The 21,508-nt window shown below is 42.0% G+C and overlaps 1 protein-coding gene across 4 annotated transcripts in view; it reads left to right on the top strand.

Moving 5' to 3' along the window:
• PLXNB2 (plexin B2) overlaps positions 1 to 21,508 on the top strand; it is a 337,649-nt gene that overhangs the window by 172,488 nt on the left and 143,653 nt on the right. For 3 of the 4 annotated variants that reach the window (XM_083399241.1, XM_083399242.1, XM_083399244.1), the window contains one exon: positions 4,484 to 4,551. The gene's annotated coding sequence lies outside the window, so the exon portion shown is untranslated. The remainder of the gene's footprint in view (positions 1 to 4,483; positions 4,552 to 21,508) is intronic. The other variant, XM_083399243.1, reaches the window with a different exon arrangement.

The following is a 21,508-nucleotide window of genomic DNA, read 5'->3' as shown; positions in this document are numbered from 1 at the left end:
AAAGATAATTAAACACTAAAAAGAAAACCTTCCCTGTACAGGGCTGCCTTCAGATGTCTTCTACAGGTTGTATAGTTACTTATCTCCTTGGCTTGAGGATCATATAACTCCATACCCTCTAATATTTATCTGATGAAAATAGGGACATCCTAAAGAAAAGTGGGAGATTGCAGGATCAAATCAGAAACCAGATCGACTTCTGTAAATCTGGGACTGTCCCTGGAAAATAGGGACACTTGGAAGGTTTGCAAGTGCCTTTATGTCAAAACCTCTTGTGTGGAGTACGTTATGGGTAGAAGTTCGTTTATTCACAAGAAGGCAAGAATATTCTTGCAAGCTCCACCATATACACTGTGAAACCACCTTAGGCTGCTTCTCAATCAACTCTGTGTTTACACCTTGTTTCCTTAGGATTTGTCAACAACCGTAGGCATACCATATTGTTTGTTTTTGTTTGTTTGTTTTTAAATGACCAAATTGGCAATGAAAACCTTTAGATTGCATGATTCTCTTGAGTTTTCTTTTGTGTTCATATTCACAGCTTGCAATTTGATTTTATTCACTACTAGTTTCTCTTTGGGCACTTCACAGTTTTTAAATAAATAACGAACTAGCGAACTGGAGTTAAGAGCATGTTCTTTACATGACTTTTCCCAAATTGAAAGCAGACTGGACGTAGTCATCTGAGGCTGTGAACTATAATAATAATAATGTAAACCTCACTGGAAGTCACAGGAGCAACAGATTACAAAAAAAAAAAAAGCAATAAAGGGTTTTGCTTTTCCCTTTAGAATTACCCAGTAGGTTGGAAATTATTCTGATAGAATGCTATGTTTTCTAGGCTATCATTGCTGTGCAGGCAGGTATGTAGTCATAAGAGGATAAAGGGCCCTTAGCTATGCCTTATCGAAGTTTTTGTCACTCACCTTCTCCCCACCCCCTCTAATAAGCAGCAGAGGGTCACTGTATTTTGATAAGGTCTTTCTTATTTCCCCAGTGTTAGGTCGTAGACCTTTTGTCCAATAACAGAGAATCATTAAAGATACTATTCATATTATTATTATTATTATTATTATTATTATTATTATTATTATTATTATTGCTGCTGCTGCTGCTGCTGTTACTGTTATGATTCCACTCCACTGTGTTTATTCAGTTTTGCTCTGAGTGATTGAGGGTCAATTAACTCTTTATAGGGCAGTTTTTGGATGCATGTACAGACTAGTGATTTTCAGAGTATGCCCACTGAAATCAATCTACAAGTTCGCTGACGTTAAGGGATCTGTTGCAAGTGTGACTAACACAGGGTAACACCAATGGGTGTGGAATACAGATGCCCGTGTCTCTCTTCACATTTGACTTTTACATAAATGCAATGGTACCTCGGGTTAGGAACTTACCGTAATTCATTCTGGAGGTCCGTTCTTAACCTGAAACTGTTCTTAATCTGAGGTACCACTTTAGCTAATGGGGCCTCCTGCTGCCGTCACGCCGCAGGAGCACGATTTCTGTTCTCATCCTGAAGCAAAGTTCTTAACCCGAGGTACTATTTCTGAATGAGCGGAGTCTGTAACCTGAAGTGTCTGTAACCTGAGTGTCAGGGAACTGCCATCGGAGGAGGAGGAGGAGCTGAGAAGGCTCCAGGATGATGGCAGAGAAGCCTCCAGCAGAAGGAGGGGTAGCCCGCAAGCTGGGGAAGGAAATCAGCGTAGCACCAGTGGAGAAGGGGAGGAGATAGAGGAAGCGGAGAGGTGGCTCCAAGACTCTGCGCCAGAGACAAGCGGAGAAGGAACCAGTACTCCCTTGCCAGCTCCCACATTGCGAAGGAAGTTGTCACGTAGGGAGAGAGGGAGGAGACTGGGAGTAAAGGAGTTCTTATGTTGGAGAAGGTTTAAGAAACGCCCACTGACGGATTCTGCCAGCGACTGAGGCAGCCACGGAGTAGAGGCTGCTCTGTCAGAAAGGGGTTCAGCCATGCCAGACCACCAGGAGTGAAGGCAATTTATGCACAAGCAATCCCCAGAACCATAACACTGAGGTACCACTGTATAAATGCATAGATACATCGTTTTGCTTGCATGCCACTTCTCCATAGTTAAAACATTGCTCGTAACCATTACAAATACACCAAAAATCATGAGCAATAAATAAAATACATCAACATATATACAACCAAACAATTTCCACATAAAACAGAAAATCTAAAAATAAAGATACAAAAATATTAATATCCATAGCAGCAACAACCCTCCCCCCCCCCCAAAAAAAAAACCCACCCTAAACAATACCCCAACCCAAGATGTGCATTTTAATGATTGGAGCATTACTGCTTTATGTTTCCTTTCTTTAATTTATGGGTGGCGGGAGAGAAATCTTACTAAAAAAGGAGACACTGCAGAAGTTGCAAAAAAGAGCAAGTTATAAAACTCATTTACCTTCTACCTGTATATGACCACAAAATGCACCTGAGCAGTAAATGAACATAGACCTTTTTTTCTACTATGGCTGAAAGACCCATTCTTTCTATGTGTTACATCCTCATATGGCTGCTGTTTTACATAGGTCTATCTAGAGCAGTATTTCTCAACCTTGGGTCCCCAGATGTTGTTGGACTACAGCTCCCATCATCCCTGAGCTCTGGCCTTGCTAGCTAGGGGTGATGGGAGTTGTAGTTCAACAACATCTGGGGACTCAAGGTTGAGAAAGGCTGACCTAGAGGCAGCGAAGCAGAACAGTTGCTTGAAAGTATGAATTGACTCTGCAGCAAGTTGACTCCTCTTCAAAAGGTTCTAGATATTTGATCCTTCCCAAACACCCTTGTGCTCTAGAAAATATTACTTGATACCTCTATGCCACTTTGTTTGATTTTTGTTTTTTCAAATAACCTCTTTTGGGTGGGGGGAGTTAAGTTTGGAAATCAAATAATACAGGCTAGTCCTGTGGAAATGCCTTTTGGAGAATCCATATGCTACTTGATTTTCTCAGTGCCAGAATAAAATGCTGCTGGCATTGTTGTGTGGAGCAGCAGTAGTTCTACAAAGGGAGAAGAAGAAGGAGGTCCAAGTCATTACTCGAAAGTAAGCCTTCCAGTTACCCAAGTCCTGAGAATTTCTGGACTGCTTAGGTATTTAAATAGTCGTGATTGCTGTGCCATCTGTGCTCTTAATTCTTTGCCCTCAAGGAATCTGTAGTGTAAAGAATATGACAGGAGAGTGATAAACTGTCTTGGAGATGCATATGTCAGAGTTAGGTTAGCACACTTGAGGGAAGCCCAGGTTTTATGCTAAGGTAACCTTCCAGCTTGCATTGAGTTGTTCTGTGCCCCAAGATTCTTGCTACACTTGGAATGCCAAAAGGGAATTCTGTACAAGCCCTGCTGTGAATGTTTCCTGTGCAAGCACTTCATTAGCTGGCAGCAAAACAGAACAAAACAAAAAAACAAAAACAAATGAGCATCCAATACCTTCCTGGTTGCGTGGTATAAAACACTGAAAAAACTCTTGTGACTCATATTTAAAAAGGATCTTGTAGTAGGGGTTTAAAACTAGGAAACACACAGACCACAGATAGGAGGAGGCCCACTGAAATTAATGGAAGATTACCTTAGCATAATACCTGGGCTTGGCCTTCATTTTAGTAGGTCATTTCCAAGTCTGACTTCTTTGGATATTGAAATGTATTCTCCAGATTGATTTGAGACACCTAAATCTGTGCAAAGGGACACGGGTGGTGCTGTGATCTAAACCACTGAGCCTAGGGCTTGCCGATCAGAAGGTCGGCAGTTCGAATCCCCGTGACTGGGTGAGCTCCTGTTGCTCGGTCCCTGCTCCTGCCAACCTAGCAATTCGAAAGCGCATCAAAGTGCAAGTAGATAAATAGGTACCACTCAAGCAGGAAGGTAAACTGCGTTTCTGTGCTCTGCTCTGGTTCGCCAGAAGCGACTTAGTCATTCTGGCCACGTGACCCGGAAAAATTGTCTGAGGACAAACGTCGGCTCCCTTGGCCAGTAAAGCGAGATGAGCGCCGCAACCCCAGGGTCGTCCGCGACTGAACTTAACGGTCAGGGGTCCCTTTACCTTTACTTTAAATCTGTGCGAAAGGTCATTTGATTTAAATGTGATTTAAATTTTGACAATTATTTAACCTTTCTCCAAAAGGAAGTGCTTCGTTTAGGTTTGAGTTCTTAACTGGGCAAGCTGAGAAAGAAAATGTCAAGTAACAAAGAAATGAGTCAGAATACTGCTGGTCCATGCAATGCAGCTGACCTGAGTGGCAGAGTGGTTCAAGGCCTTGCTCATAAGATCTTTTTACCAGAACTGTTGGAGTCTGAAACAGCTTCTAACCCTGACAAATAGTTATTCATTGGGATCTTTAATGTGAAAAATGTTTTCTGTTCTGAAAAATGAATTGGCAAGGGCTGGAAAAAAGAAAGAAGTGCTTATAACAGTGCACTAAAAAAAAATGTTCCTTTCCACTTTTTTAGGTAAAAAAATAAAAGAAGAAGCTACCTGTGGAAAATTAAGTGAAGTGAAAGAAGAACCAGAGAAGAACGTAAGTACTTCTCCCTGTTGAAAAGCTTGATAGTATGTCAGACCTGCCAAGGAATATTAATTCTTTTAAAAACAGAAAACACTGGGTTCAGAATGATAGACATTTTAAAGATAAGTTATGTGAAGTGTAGCATGTTTAACTGTGCATATGTGGACTGCAGATTATAAAAATATTAATTTCCTTTGCACAGTCATTTGGAAGTCAATTAAAGAGGCATCTTTGGGATATTACAAATAGCCTAAGAACAAGCCCAGTTTAATTATCTAAAAACATTATTAGACTGATTACCACGTTTTCTTTTGCTTTTTGACTTTTATTGCTGGCTGTGGGAGTATAGGGGCATGTACCAGTGTTTTTATCTGCACTGTGTCATAATCTCTGCAAAAAAAAAAAAAAAGCTAAGTAACAAGAATGCATGCATTTGGAGCATAAAGATTAGAGATGTTCAAAACATGGAACTTAATAGTGGGGGTTGATGGGATGTTTTTCAACAGCTGTATGGATGACGTTAGCTAGTGTTTAACACCAGCACAAAACTCTAGCCTTCTGTCAGTGGCAGAGAAATGAACACAAAAACTGAGGAATATTTTTCTTGCAATCTGGTATGTTTTTATCTCATATGTATGTAGGCAAGGCAAAGCATAGCAGGCATCTGCAAATGTACTGTGCACAGTTATGAAAAGTATGATTTTTCACATTGCTGGAATAGCACGCTTCCACCATTAACTTTCTAGCTGAAGACAAACAAAATTGGGTATCTTGATCGCTGGCTTTCCAGTTCAGAGCAGTTTAAAGAAACATCTGAACAGAACTTGAAGCAAATACTACCTATAAGGTTCTGTATTTGGAGGAATTTCTTTGGGTTTTTGTTTTTGTTTTTTTGCTATGTGATTTTTATAAATGTAATTAAAATTTAATTCAGAAGAAGAAAGGAAAGTTGTTTTTCCCTTATTTTAGGGGCCCTCAGTGTATACTTACATGGCTTGATGTAAGACAGAGACGTGCATTCTCTGTGGTTTAAAACAACAACCAAGAAATGTTTGAATACTGTGTTAAAATAAGCTGTATTCCGAGGCCTGCATAAATTATGCAGGCTAAGTGAGTATGCTATATATGCTTAACTTGAATATTTCTGCTTCTGCTTCTTAGACTAAGGGCAAAGAACTATGTAGTCATTGCCACCCAACCACTAAAAATCCCTAGTTCCTTCCTTCCTGTGGCTGCCACAATTTTTTTCCAGTTACTGCTCACGTTTTTACACAATCTAAACTAGCAAACTTCCAGACCCCAGCCCTTGAGTGCTGTGTTGAATGGATCATACTTTGTCAGGATACATACAGTATCCTGTATGGTTTAGGTGCTTTACCTGGCCATAGCACAAATTGCATTTTGCTGGTTTGCCTCTCTAGTACAGCCTTCCTTTTCTGCAGTTGTTCTTCAAATCACCTTCCATTTACAATCATATCATCAAGTCCACCAGGCAAGAGGGGACCCTATAGATCTGCCAGCACCACTTCTATCAACTTTTGAAGTGTCCCAGATCATTACTGTTGTGGGTTGGTCTTCAGGAGATACCTCCTCTTGTCAGTAGCTGCTTGCCAGATCCAAGGTAGAGAACCAATAGGCATTAGCAAGCAGATCTAAAATATATTCAGTCCCTGGGAAGAGGATGGGCATCTTTCACATTATTGAACCACAAATAGTCGAGACCACAGATACTCTGTTTGACGCGAGCCATCACAGACCTGCTCCCAGATAGTAGTCCTTTCCCATCCTCTCTCAGAAAGCAACTCTCCTCTTTTTAGGTCAGAGATACAGGTCACAACAGGGATCCCAATACTCCATAGTCCATTGCAATCTGTTATACTATCAGTCACGATGTCCACATAGCTTTGTCTTGGTTCTTATTCATTTATCATTACTCCCTGCTGTCTGCCATTCAATTCCCATTTTCTGTCATCCCACCTTAAAAAAAAACACAACAGCAACATCCGTTCAGTCCTCTGCTTATGCGTGTCTTTTGTTAATTTAATTATGTAAGCTCACAGCTTTAAGCACAGGAGAAGTTGTCTTTACACTGAGAACTACACTGAGAATGTACCTTCAACTAGAGGGCCACAGCTCACTTGCAGATCGTGTTTATTGAGTGTTATTGGCATGGCTGTCTTAACAGTATAGCCGATCAGCTTATTCATGATGCACCCAGCACTCTTTAAATATTGGATATCTGCATAGGGTTTTCTGCTATGATAACTCCGCAAGCTTTCTGCAAGCCTCAAGGCACTTATTCACTATTTGTGCACATGGCACAATAGGAGACAGATTTGTTTGAGGGGACAATCCAATTGATAACCATGTTGCTTGCATCCATTTCTGTCCACACACGCCCCCTATTGATTCCATACCTCCCAGTAACAGAAAACCGCGGGAAAATTCTGCTTAGTGATTGGTAACATCAGATGTTGAGGGAAGGGGAAAAGGACTGAATTGGCCTCTAATATGTTTTGATATACCATGGGAAGATGAACTGCTTTTTTCTTTTTCTTTTTTACTTTATTTCCTTATGTAGTTATGGTTACTTATCACCATTACATCTTCAAGCATTTTTCAGCCACCATGAGGTCATGTCACATATATGCAAAGCTAGCTTTCTCTGGAGTTCATGGTGCATGAAAGTGACTTGCTACCATATGTCGCCCACCCAATTTTGAAGCACGTTGAGATCAGCGTACAGGCTTGTGAAATGTTGTGTAACGATTCCATTATTGTAGGCATTTGTGTAGAAAAGCATTCCCAGTTGCTTCTATTGCTGTTGTCTGCAGAGATAGAACCACAGACACAGAATCATAGAAGGGACCACAAGGGTCATTTAGTCCAACCCCTTGCAATGCAGGAATGTTTCCTTCAGCCAAAGAAATCGCATATCACCAGATCATATATGTAGATATGTAGAGTAATGGAACATTAGCTTGTAGGTGCTGCTTGCAGACATCTTGTGAATCGGAAGGATTCAACGAAGTTAACATTGCATAAATTTGTCAGTGGTGTGTTCTTCTGAGACATGGGAAAGGAAGAGTCTCTGAGCACACAGATTTTGGTCCCATTTCAAGCAAAATTATGCATGAGTGGCTGAATTTTTAATCGTGTTTGACATACTGCTGCACTGTGTGTGTTTTATGTAACAATGAAAATGGTTTTGAACCATAACACCTTGTTTGAACCTGTAATTTGTTTCTGACATATTCACACAAATGGAATGTTTAAAGGAAGAGAATTGGATGGATTGATCTTTAATTTGAGACTAGTTTGAAGATTACCATGTTGAAAAAAAATATGTTTGTTATATATATTCTTCAGGTATGACCCAGAAAAGAATTTTTAAACCTCACTTCTGTAATTCTCATTTTACACGTAGGGAACTGATTCAGCCATTATTCCAACCCGTTGTTTAGCATTATGCAGCCAAATAGACACAAGCGTCAGTCTTTGCAGCAGGGGAAAAAATAATCTAATCAGAAGCTGCATAGTTTCAGTGCAACTTTTGGCCTGTTTCTTGGGCCTGCTTGTAACACTGGTGAATTCCATAAATTCTGACATGTAACATCTGAGCAGTTGGTCAAAATAAGAAATAGTAACAGTGCCAATTTCCAGGAGAATTCAAATAGTGCTCTGTACTGTTCAGGAACGCGGGTGGCGCTGTGGGTTAAACCACAGAGCCTAGGACTTGCCGATCAGAAGGTCAGCGGTTTGAATCCCCGCGATAGTGTGAGCTCCCGTTGTTCGGACCCAGCTCCTGCCAACCTAGCAGTTCGAAAGCACAAAGTGCAAGTAGATTAATATGTACCGCTCCGACAGGAAGGTAAACGGCGTTTCCGTGTGCTGCTCTGGTTCGCCAGAAGCGGCTTGGTCATGCTGGCCACATGATCCGGAAGCTGTACACCGGCTCCCTCGGCCAATAAAGCGAGATGAGCGCCGCAACCCCAGAGTCGGTCACGACTGGACCTAAGGGTCAGGGGTCCCTTTACCTTTACCTGTTCATTAGATAAGGATGCTCCACACATGCTCTGCATTCTCTGAACAGCTAACCATTTGCAAAACTAATGTTTCTGCTTCTATTATCCAACTCTCATGACAGACAAAAATAGTTTTCAGCAGTGCATCCATTGTAATAGGAGAGTACTTGAAGGAAGCTTTTTAAACACACACACACACACACACACTGGAATTTACACATATCTTGGTAGTTATTGACCAAATGAGCATGAGTGGAACAGCTGTAGTAGAAAATAATGCAATAATTGTACACACATGTAGATTTTCTGTCAATGATTGTGAATAAACAGACCAGTGGGCTCTTGTTGAATGAGAAGGACAAACTATAGGTTGCATGAGGGAGAGTATGAGCATGAAAAAGTAGTGGTTAATCATTCAGAGAGTTTCCCAAATATATCTAGCACCATATTATTTCCACTCGCAAGTGATAAACTGTTGCCACAAAGTGTTTGTTTGAATTACTTTGAAATATTCAAAATGGGTAATATGGGGGCCGTGCAATCTATTCAATCCTATCTCTCATTCACAGGGAAATAATTCCAGGAATGTGAGAAATAGCACACATATAAAATATTTGGAGGCAAGAGGAGTGAAATGTGATAACAGTCAGACTGCATTCCAGTTTGAGCCCAGAGAAATGTACAGTGGTACCTTGCGTTAAGAACTTAATTCGTTCCGGAGGTCCGTTCTTAACCTGAAACTGTTCTTAACCTGAAGCACCACTTTAGCTAATGGGGCCTCCCGCTGCCGCCGCGCGATTTCTGTTCTCATCCTGAAGCAAAGTTCTTAACCCAAGGTATTATTTCTGGGTTAGCGGAGTCTGTAACCTGACGTGTCGGTAACCCGAGGTACCACTGTAGGTGTGTTTATTTTATTTTATTTTATTAAAAATCCATTTAAATGTACTCTAGAACTCCATCCTTTCATTTCAGTTTTTTGTGTGTGTGCAATACAATTGTGGCAATTCCCCTTGCCCCAAGCCCTCCAACAAAATGCCCCAGATATTTCCTCAAAATAAGTGTGGTTCTCTCCCCCCCCCCCATGGGCTTCATGAACTGGTGGGAAAGCTTTAACACTGCCTACCCTAAGGTTCATGTGATGGTTTGTATACGTTACTATACTCCCTGATCAAATAACAAAAGAGTTTGTTCCACTGACTCTGATATTATTTCCACTAATTTAGTGGAAATAAAACCATGGTTAACTTCATTGGGGGGGGGGGAGGTTTTAAAAACAAACAAATGCTTGTACTATATCTGCAGTGTTTGTGTGCACAATTTTTAACCTTAGAAGATAATCCAGAGCTATGTGCGGTCTGGTGCACAGAGGTGAGCCCCTGCAGATACTACGCTGTTACTTCAGCGAGGAAGCAATTTCTGCCTATGCAGCCCATTGCGTGCATTCGGCTCCTGCCTGCAGGGAAGAGAGGCTGCTCATGTGTGCTCCAGCACTTGCAAATAAAAGGTTTTAGAACGGACCTTTTCATCTAGCCTTATTATAGCGATGTAGTACTGACAGCATCTTAAAAAGCAGAGACATCACCTTGCCGACAAAGGTCCGTATAGTAAAAGCTATGGTTTTCCCAGTAGTGATATATGGAAATGAGAGCTGGACCATAAAGAAGGCTGATTGCTGAAGAATTGATGCTTTTGAATTATGGTGCTGGAGGAGACTCTTGAGAGTCCCATGGACTGCAAGAAGATCAAACCTCTCCATTCTGAAGGAAATCAGCCCTGAGTGCTCACTGGAAGGACAGATCCTGAAGCTGAGGCTCCAATACTTTGGCCACCTCATGAGAAGAGAAGACTCCATGGATGTGATGGCCTGGGACTCGGGCTCAGACTCGGAGCCAGAGGAGTCTCAGTCCGCACCGGATCCTTTGCCTCAGGCGGCAGCGGAACCTAGTCTGGGGCCTGATTCTGAAGAGCCCCAGTTTGCACAGGTTCCCCTGCAACAAGCACCAGCTGGGCCAAGTCAGGGGCCTGAGCCTGCCCTGGCTCCAAATGGGGGGATTACCTTATTGCCTCCAGCTGGGCAATCACTTACACCTACTCCACTACCAGTTGGGTCAGGAGAGGCTGAGGCAGCCTCTGGGTCTAGTAACCCACCAACATCTCCTGAGTTGCAGAGACTGAGGTCTGAGAAAAGGAGAGACCTGAGTACTTGCAGGAGGAGTGCTCTCCTTCGGGTGAGACAGGGAGGTGAGTCACTGGGGGATTAGGACCGGCTGTTACCCCAACAGAGATAAAAGGCTGCTGGACCCTGCCCCAGGTTGCAGGAGCAACATTGCTGTTTGCCAGAACCTGCCTGTGATCTTGTGCCTGACCTTGCCTGGTTTCCTGTCTTGTGTCCTGCCTTGGCCCTGTCAGATTGACTCCTCGTTGAACCCTTGGCTTCAGGACCGGACCTGGACCACGTTTCTCAGGTTACCCCCAGGCCCAGCACACTGGAAAAGACCCTGATGTTGGGAAAGATTGAGGGCACAAGGAGGAGGGGATGACAGAGGACAGTGTTCTCGAAGCTACCAGCATGAGTTTGACCAAACTGTGGAAGGCAGTGGAAGACAGGCGTGCCTGGCGTTCTCTGGTCCATGGGGTCACGAAGAGTCGGACATGACTAAACAATAACAACAAGTACTGAATACCTTATGATGATGAGCCTTGTTCTGCACTCAGCCACAGGAACTATACAGCTTCATGTGTCGAAATGAAGCTGTTTGCTCAGAATCACGAGACAAGCCATAAAGGATAAACAGCTAGAAACCTTGGAAGGCATTTTCTCTCTCCCTGTGCCGGAGTTCAGATATGAGTTTAATATGTGCAGGCAGGAAATGACTTCTGGTTGGCTCCACAAAAAGAGATTTCCACAACTATAGGCAGGTTCGGGGAAGACCTTCCTTTGAAGGTTTTTAGGGAACATTATGCAGAAAGGTGCATGAAGCCAGGAGACAAACCCAGATGCACTGACAGGTAAACTTATCTGCCTCTCACTGCTGGCAAGAGTTGCAAATTCTGGCTGCTATGCTTCCAGTTTCTTAGCTCAGTTCAGTCTCACTGTCAGCTCAATCAGGCTGGGTGTAGGTGACTTGTTTCTTTTGCTGCATCGCTTCTGGCAAATTTAATGAGTTGTGATATTTATTAGGCACTTGGACGTGTTGAATATGCAGTTTCCTCAAATGGCCTGTAGTAACACATTAACTGTGTGTCTCTAAAAGTACTCTGATGCCTTGTAAACAGGAATTGTAGCTTGTTTGCTTTCCAGCGTAAAATTGTAGCATTGGTTTCTTCTCCAGAACCCACCCCTTCTTCGGACTGTACTCACTGCTGCATGTTCTCCCTCCCCCCCCTTTTTTTTTGCTTTTTGTTTGCAGTGAAGGTGGGAAACAAAACCACAGCAAAAATAGGTATGTCAGCTAAGAGGACTTGCCGCATAAGCAAGAAAAAACCTGGGACACAAAGGCATGTCAACTTAATTGACCAGTACACTGGCTGACATTGTTGTCTAGATTTCAGATTTAGAGGAATTAAATGCTGTTTGCCTCTGGCCCAACTTGGAATGGATCTGTTCCAGCCACGAGACAGAAGGGCTTGTGAACTCGTCCTTAATTAACTAGGGCATTTTCTTTCAATCCTACAGGTGATTAAGAGACTGCCTTACACCAGGTAACACTACTTATCTCTCTAGTGTATTCTGATTGGCAGTTGCTCTGCAGAGCATATTACAGTAAGCCCTCGATTTATAGTCAAAACACATCGCGGGTTCAAAGGCCAGGAGGGAAAGTCTTTTTTTCCCAGATGCCCGCCTCTTTTCTGCCTCTTTTTAAATATTTTAACTTTAAATTTTGCCAAGCACATAAGGTTGAATGTGCACAAGTTAAATGTACATCAGTTGTGGGTTCACTGTATTGTATAGTGGTACTGTATTGGCAGAATCTGTAGACACAAGCTCTGAAGCAGCGTTTTATCTTTTGCATAAATGTTTTATTGAAACTTTTCATCATATAATACAATGAAAAACAAATTAATCTGAACAAATTAATCTAAATAATTTTTTTTTTAAAGGGAAACAAATCAAAGAGAAAGAAAGGGAAGGAAATAAAAAGCCCGCTCTCAAAGGTGGATCTTAACCCTTGTCTCGCACAAAAGGGGTTGCACCCCTCCAGCTCTCTTCTGGGAAATTCCCTTTCTTCTCCCATCCTTTTAACCTGGGAGATTTTCCCTGCCCTGCCTCTCACACAGGGTCTTTCACCAACCAACCACTACCTTCCTGTGCGTATCTTCATTAACCCAGAGCAGAGGACATCAAAAAAACAAATCATAAGCAAATGAAAAGTAGATAATGGAAGAAAGAAAAATAAAATAAAGCAGCATATAAAAATACGCTATATTTCTGGCCAGGCAAATGTCCCACTTGAATAATCAAGTGGGAGTAAATACAATTTTAAAAATTCAGATTCTGTGAAAGAGAACAGCTGGCCAATTACAAGTTATAGGAAAGGCAGAAAGTGGTTATCTTGGCTTTTTAATGACCCGTGTAACTAATCCTCACCATTTTAAGCTTGTTTAGAATGCCACTTTCAAGACATCTCATGATCACATGCACTGTGTATGTTATTTATTATTTACTATCCATGGGAATTATAAGAACTGAATGCACAGAATTTTGAATGCACAGAATCTCTTAACACACCTTTTGAATGAAATCTGCCCCCCCCATTCTTCAAAGCAGTTGGATTTTCAACATGAACTGTGTTCTGTATCTTGACTCTACTTGCTTCTGGTCTTAAACCTGGAACTTCTTAAATGTGTGCTTTCCAAAGAATTGCTTAGCATGTTAAAATTTCGAGGCCCAGTTTTGAAGTAACATGGTCATGGATATTACTTGGCAATGAAAATGCGAACTCCAGAAAGAATCCTAGGCTAGGCCTAATTTAAACATGAAGGTAGTCAAGTGGCGACCACTCATTGGTTGTTATATTTCACATGCTCGGTTTCCACTTTCAGTTGAGTTTCTAGAACCTCAGCATCAGTAGTCCAACCTACTGTTCATCTTTCCTATTCATGCATAAGAACCAGAAGCTTAATGTAAACAGAAAGCCAGCCATAAAAAATATAGCACATGGACATTCTTCAGTGCAACTCGATTAACGTTGTGAATTAGGCCTCATGTTGTGTTGGAAGCCTGAGTTATTGAGGGTTCTTTCATCCTAATTTCAATGGTTGTGTAATTAGACTATTGGCAGCTAACTTACTCTTCAACTAGACAGGGCTGTGTTGTTGATTTCATTTCGGTGGGATCCATAAGATGCATAATGATACAAACCACTTGTCATTAAGGTGGCTGGAGGTGATGTCGAAATAATACAGACAAAATTAAAATAATTAGGCTTGCTACAAAATATTTTTTGTACCTCTGGTTGCAAACGGGATCTGTTCCGGAGGCCCGTTTGCAACATGAAAAGCCTGCAACCTGAAGCGCCATATCTGCGCAGCTGGGTGGTGCGATGTGGCTCTTGTGCGCATGCATGAAGCGTGATTTAGTGCTTCTGCGCATGCGCAAGTGGCGAAACCCGGAAGTAACCCTTTCCGGTACTTCCGGGTCGCTGCAGGACGTAACCTGAAAGAACGTAACATGAAGCAAACATAACATAACGTAACATGTACTTCTGTTGTTTCTTGGGATTCAAACTTTTATGAATGAAATAAAAGTAGGCGTTGCATATGTGGGTGATCAGTCTGTGTTCCTGAACGTTATCTCTGAAATTTATAGACATGGTCTATTGTCTGACTGTTTACATCCAGTTTGCCTTGTTCACTTCCTGTTGTTGCCATTGGATCCCCTTTGTGTAGCACCCTCTGGCCTGGCTCTCACATCACATAAAATTATAGTTAACAACAAACGGTGGTTTTATGTGAACATGCAGCTTGCTACTGCATGCTGCTGAAAATTCTTCAGTTGCCTCCTCACTTGCTACACCACCAGGAATCAAGCCGAAGTATGGCTTGCCATGATGTCTCAACCCAGACTTGTAGTTTGTTTCCTTCAAACAAACAAGTAAGTTAGCACCGTATTTTTTCCGTGTATAAGACGCCCCCATGTATAAGACACTGCCTATTTTGGGGAACTAAATTTAAAGAAAATGAGGGGAGATGGCCCAAAGTTGTTGAGCTTTTTAAAGAGGGAATTGCACATCACCCCAGCAGGGCTGTTGCTGGGGGTTGGTAAAGTGGGCAGCCGCTACCCCCACGCCACTGTGGGCAGGAAACTCCCTAGAGCTCGGGCTGCCAACCAGCTGGCTGGTGGCGCACAGCTTCCTCCCCACGCTGCTGTGGGAAACACTCCCTAGAGCGCGCACCTCCCGCAGCGTCATGGAGGGGAGTTGCGCGCCTGCCAATCAACTGGCCGGCGGCGCACAGCTTCCTCCCCACACCACTATGCGTGTATAGGACAACCCCAGTTTTTTGACATGATTTTTGAGTAAAAAAAATCTCGTCTAAAACACGGAAAAATGTGGTAACTGCTTGTGGTTGGCTTGGAGAGATACAAAGCTTAGTCCTGAGTTTGAATGTGACTCTGGTTTGTTTCTTGGTGGTTTCCAAGGGAAAGAGAGGAGTGGGAACATTTTGAGCAACATGCACCCCACTTGTTGACATTAAACCATAGTTTTTCAACTTGGTTTTCTGTCACATGCAAACTGTACCCCTGAATCTGCGGATGGTGGGCTGTTCTTGGTCAGTAATCCTCACCATTTTAAGCTTGTTTAGAACTGCCACTTTCAAGACATGTCATGATCACACGAGAGCCAGTGTGGTGTAGTGGTTAAGAGCCGTAGTCTCGTAATCTGGTGAACCGGGTTCTCGTCTGTGCTCCTCCACATGCAGCTGCTGGGTGACCTTGGGCCAGTCACACTTTTCTGAAGTCTCTCAGCCCCACTCACCTCACAGAGTGTTTGTTGTGGGGGAGGAAGGGAAAAGAGAATGTTAGCCGCTTTGAGACTCCTTCGGGTAATGATAAAGCAGGATATCAAGTCCAAACTCCTCCTCCTCTTCTTCATATGCACTGTTCATGTTATTTGTTATTTACTCTCATGGGAATTATAAGAAGTCTTTATCAAAACTACATGGTTATGCTTTCTGCAGTTTAGGAGAGGGGTGCCTCATATAAGATATTTGAATGCACGCAATATCTAACACATCTTTTGAATGCAATCTGCCCCCCTTCTTCAAAACAGTTGGATTTTCATACATAAAATAATACATCTCAAAGCATTTAAAAATTCTATCCAAGGCCATAACCAGAATTTGTTGCTGTTATTAAATCTTGGCCACACCCCAGCTCTTTATCCCCCCCCCCCCAGTCCATGTGAGAATTGTGATTCAGAAGTGAGCACATGTCTCCTATGTGTACTTGGGCTGTTTCTCAGAGTGTTGTTTTCAGAAGTTGGCTCCACAGAAGCTCTGCTCTTTAAACTCTAAGTTAAAGCAGCCTGGGGATTCATCACGAGACCTTTTAGAAGGGGGTTACGTTGCCAATGTACACTTGCGCTAAGACAGGCTCAGATGTATTCGGCTTTTCTCTGGATGACCACCAAGATAAACAGGATGTGTTCAGCTTGCTGGTGCACAAGGAGCAAAGAGTGCTTTTTCAAATGCAAATGTTTTAGTATTGCACCTTTGCCCTGTTTGCATGCTCGATGAAATTTAACTCTGGAGTAATTTGGCATCCTGTGAGAATTTCAGTAAGGGATAGCGAGATGGCAAAGCTTTGTTGATCTTGCTTTTCTCCCCCAAACATGCTAAAATAATGGATGTTGTAAAATGGGTTCTCCAGACCCGGAAATGCGGAATCGTATAGTGTTCTCCTTTTGTGCAGTCCAGTTGCTTTAAACAATCACTCAAGTCACAAAATTCTCTGGCATAAATCCCCACAAACATGCTGAAGTTGGTTTATGTATGTAACAACAGCAGCTAGGATTCTGTATGTGCAGAAATGGAAGGAAGAAGTAGTTCCAACAAAAGAATGGATAAGTAAGATAATGGACTATGTAGAACTGGCAAAATTAACAGCAAAATTATAAGAGTTATAAGAAATACAGTGGTACCTCTGGTTAAGAACTTAATTTGTTCCAGAGGTCTGTTCTTAACCTGAAACTGTTCTTAACCTGAAGCACCACTTTGGCTAATGGGGCCTTCCACCGTCACAACGTGATTTCTGTTCTCATCTTAAGGTAAAGTTCTTAAACCGAGGTACTACTTCCAGGTTAGCGGAGTCTGTAACCTGAAGCGTTTGTAACCCAAAGTGTTTGTAACCCGAGGTATCACTGTATTACAGTATGATGAACTTGCAAAAGGGATTTGAGCTATGAGCAACAGACGTAATTAGATTATAATACAGTGGTGCCTCGCAAGACGAAATTAATCCGTTCCGCAAGTCTCTTTGTCTAGCGGTTTTTTCGTCTTGCGAGGCACCACTGTATTATAGGGATTAGCGGATTAGCTGCTAAAAGGCTATTAGCAGCTTAGTGCCTTAGAAAAAGGGGGTGGGGAGCAGAAAAACCCCTCAAGAATCGCAAGACATTTTCGTCTTGCGAAGCAAGCCCATAGAGAAATTCGTCCTGTGAAGCACCTCTGAAAACGGAAAACCCTTTCGTCTAGCGGGTTTTCCGTCTTGAGAGGCATTCGTCTTGCAGGGCACCACTGTATTGTGGTTATGATTTGATACCTAGAAGATAGGGTGCAGCATAAGGGGAGAAACAACTTCATGGAATAAAGGGGGTGGGAAGTAATATTTTTTTTATTTTATATGTTAAAAATGTTAAAACTTAATAAAATATAATTTTTTTAAAAGAAAGAAAATTGTATGGGATTACGCCTTTAAACGTAACTTTATTAAATATATTTTGTCCTTTACTTATCAGCACTTTGGGTTATCTGTTGGCCCCTTCAGTTTCCAGCTTATGAACCACCACCATAGGAATGGTGAACTCATAACAGTGTTTTTCCACAGCTAAAAAGATCAGCATTAGGGATTGGGCCAGACTGCCTTGAAGTCCCATTTTTTCTGGCTGCGATATGGGCCATTCGCCTTTCCTTTTTCTCTTCTAGTACTGCTGTTTAATCTGTTGTTTGATGTGAACAGGTGTGGACCCAAAAGATTGTAATTATAGATCAGAACAGATTATAGTAACATGACGAGTTTGTTTTGAGTATGCCATCTTCATTTGCTTCTGCTTGCTATTGAATATGAAACAGTGCCTGGAGCTTAAAACTGTCACTTCTACGCTGTACGTATGAGCACATTTTAAAAAAGACGCGTCTTGTTTTTTATTTGATGAACATTTCAAAAATTAGTGTATGTATGTTAAAACCAAATGACTTAACACAAATCAGTGTCCCGTTTAATGTTCTTTATTCCCGAGTTTCATGGAACTATTATTTAAAAACACACACACCATGAGTTGCTTTCAGGACAAACTATAGTCTGTAACAATGCCTCACAGTTCTGTTTGCTTGCCTTCACCACCAGAGCTGCTTTATCAGTGCAGACTGAAAAGGGGAGTATAGCAAAAATCTGTGTTTTAGTAACCTGCAGCTTTCTGAGGAAGAGCCCCACGAATAAGTGAAAATCATGTAAGCGGAGAGCACCCTTTAAATGGCTGCTCTGGGGCTGGCTGGGCGATGGGTGGAATACCAGCGGCACCATCATGCACCAGGACAAACATATTTCTCATTGTACGCAATGCTACGTTCCCTAAAAATACACAAAAGCCCACCCCTTGCAGCAAGATCCTAAAAAGTATACTTAGGGTTCCATCCATCACTCATTAGTTTATTGCATTTCTCTCATTACTCATTAATTTATTCCCCTGCATTAAATGAAGACTTTCCAACCGGGCCAAAACACAGGAGTGTTGGGCAGTTGGCACAATCCATCGTTGTTGGCAACAGCTGGTTTTTCTTTATTACACAGTTGCACTCTGGCACTGTGTTTCTGAAGAAGATTGTGGATTAGGGCTGTTGCGTGTCCCCAGGCCACCCCCTAAATAAATCAAAATTCACACATAATTTTTGTTTGAGGTTTTTGGCATAATTTGGGCCACAACTTTATTAAAATACATAATATGAGTGGTTGCTTAGTCATTGGTTATGACTATCTGTCCCCGCTCCTGGACAGAACTGACTTCCAGATTCCAGTGAAAGCCAGTAAGGGAAAACAATATTAGGGAGAGAATGGGGCTGAGCAACAGACCGTCACCCCTCCCCGCATGCTCCCAGCTTGAACGGCCCTAGTCCCTTGCCTGGGATATGGACAAAAGCATGGCAAACCCCTGGATTCCTTTAACGGAATTCCCTTGCAGCAGCAGCATTGAAGGGGCAGGCACAGCGAATCTGTACCCGTCCACCAACCAAATTTTAACCAATGCCTAACCACAGCCTTACAAGTTGTGACGATTGGTGATGTTTGGTGATGCAGTGTATTCTTGTCTTGAGTGCTTTTTTCCTAGATCTCTTTGCTAGTAATCTGGAGTTTCCCCCTCCATATTCATAGAAACGTCGAGTATAGAATGTTGATCATTGTTTTGTTGATTTCTAGGGAGTCTAGTTCTCTCCTTTTTTGTTCTATAAGTTTGAGGAGTTTTTTAGATCTTGTTTGTTTGTAGCGTGATGAGAGAGCTGTGATATCTTGTTCTATTTTGCTAATTTTTGAGGAGGTTTGTTTTTTAAGGAATGCTTTCTCTTTTATGCAAGCTCCTCTGGGCATGAGGTGCAGATTGGTCTAAAATGCAAACTGCTTCAGTGCAGGTATCATTAAAATGTATTTCTGTGAGTAAATCCTGTAAATTAGATTCCCCTGTAATTTCACTGGGGGGGGGTAGGGTAGGGGTTCCTTTCACTTTTATATCTGATGGAGTAGTTATTTTATGTCCCTTAATGAAGACTACGCCGCGGCTGTTAAGTGCAGCTGCCAAGAATGATCAGAACCTACCCAACTTCTGCATCATCTTGAAGGCTGCTGAACATTGCTTCATAAATAAAACACCATTTCTGAAGGATTCAGGAGACCAAGTGCCATAATATTATCCCTGTCTCTCTCCATCCTTGTCAGTGCTAGCCCTAGTAGGGCTTTCAATAATAAATGTGTGGCTGGTCCGTGATAAAGACAGGAATGACTACATGTGTAGAAAGAGCTTGAAATAAGGGGTCTCTTGAATGGCAGCTCTCTTGTTTTGTAAGCAGGAGTAGTAACTAGATAGTGTGACCTGGGAGTTTGATGGGTGTTGGTGTGGGTGTGGCTGGAATGTGGTTTGTTTGGTTGTTGTTGTTGTTTTGCTTTTGTTGTTTTTAAGGGATGGCATCCAATTTCGTTGCACTTGTGCAATGTTGCACTTGTGTAATGACAATAAAGAATCTATTATTATTATTAGTTTCAAACAAGCCAACCATGTACGAGATATGTCAGGGTTTTTTTTAGGGTGGTTGACAAAACATCTGGGAATGCTCTTTGAGCGTGCTTTTTGGGGGAGTGCTTATCTCCAGAGTTTAGAGCACTGTGACTGTTGAAAAGCTGTCTTTCACATTGCAGAGTAGGATGGTAATAATACAGTTTTGAAAGAGACAAAATGCTGTTGGTGGGTCTCCTGGAAGATACCTACAGAAAGGCTGGCTATCGGAAAGCTTGCAAAAATAATTGGTCCATTTGCAAGAAATACTGGGTTGTTTTTCAAAGGAGCAATAAAGTGAATGCTCCATCAGAGAATGGTCATGAACTTAAAATGAACTTTACTCTATGTATGTAGTTATGTGGTGAATAATTGGGGTGAAAGGTAAAAAGTTATGTAAAAGGAATCAAACAGGTATGGCAACATTTTTTAAGCAACCCTTTCTATATAAATAAAATACATGTTGCCATAATGCTTGAATTGTAACCAGGGGGTTTTGTTTTGTAAAAAGAAAAGAATTGTTGCTTTCATGTCTGTGATCTGGGCATTGAGGATGTATTATACGAAACTGGACATTTGAGAGGAGGCTTGTAACTGAATGTGGACTTGCATTGAGTTCAGGATTCCATGGGATATTTGCATCTGTAAATTTTGAGTAAAAACGGGGTCCACTTGCTTTGGCCCGCTTTGTTTTGCTTCCTTTTCAAACCCCAGGGAAAGATACAAGTCCTCATAACTGAGACATGGTGAACTTCAGAAATGTAGGCTGAGGAGAAGGGTCCGTCCTCTCCTGCTAACTTTAGAATAGCTCCAAGCACCTGAAAACAGCTCAGCTCTGTGTGCAAATTCCTGTACTCTAAGCTGTGCAGGAGAGCAGAAGACTTGGAAAACACTCAAAATAATCTGAAGAAGTGTAAGAAGAGGGCCGTTTCTGTGCACAGAATTGTATCATGTGAGACAAGTCACAGTTCCTCAAAATCATTGTGCCATCCAACAGCATATTTTGTTGCTGATGCTTTAGACAGAGGGTTTGTTGAACTCTGCCATATCCCTTCAGCTCTTGCAGTGAGAAATCTTGGGTCATTTTGTATGCCCAAAGCCCTTTTTCTGCATTTGTCTATTGTATGTGTAGTGAACAGAAAGGGATTGTGTCCACCAGCCATGCCTGTAGACCCTTCACGTGTACAGGTTCATGTACATAGAGTTTCCTTTCAGGGAATCTACTGAAGTGCAGATTACAGGGCTGGGTTCAGCAGATGCCTTTGTTTCTCCACTTGAAAGCCTGGAAGGAATGCCTGAAGAGGCTGGAGAGAATCTGTGTTTCTGCTAGTTTGTGGGTTTCATTTCCATTCTCTGAGTTCTTTTGCAAACCCTCCCCCTTGTTTTACATGGCTTTCTATAAATATTTGGAGGTTATGTAAAACATTTATTTCTCTCCTCCAAATTAATTTGCAAATGTTAACT

Source organism: Podarcis tiliguerta (assembly GCF_965153285.1).
Source record: "Podarcis tiliguerta genome assembly, chromosome: 10".
Classification (NCBI taxonomy): Eukaryota; Metazoa; Chordata; class Lepidosauria; order Squamata; family Lacertidae; genus Podarcis; species Podarcis tiliguerta.
Note: the sequence above shows the minus strand (reverse complement) of the source record. Positions and strands in the feature narration are given on the sequence as shown.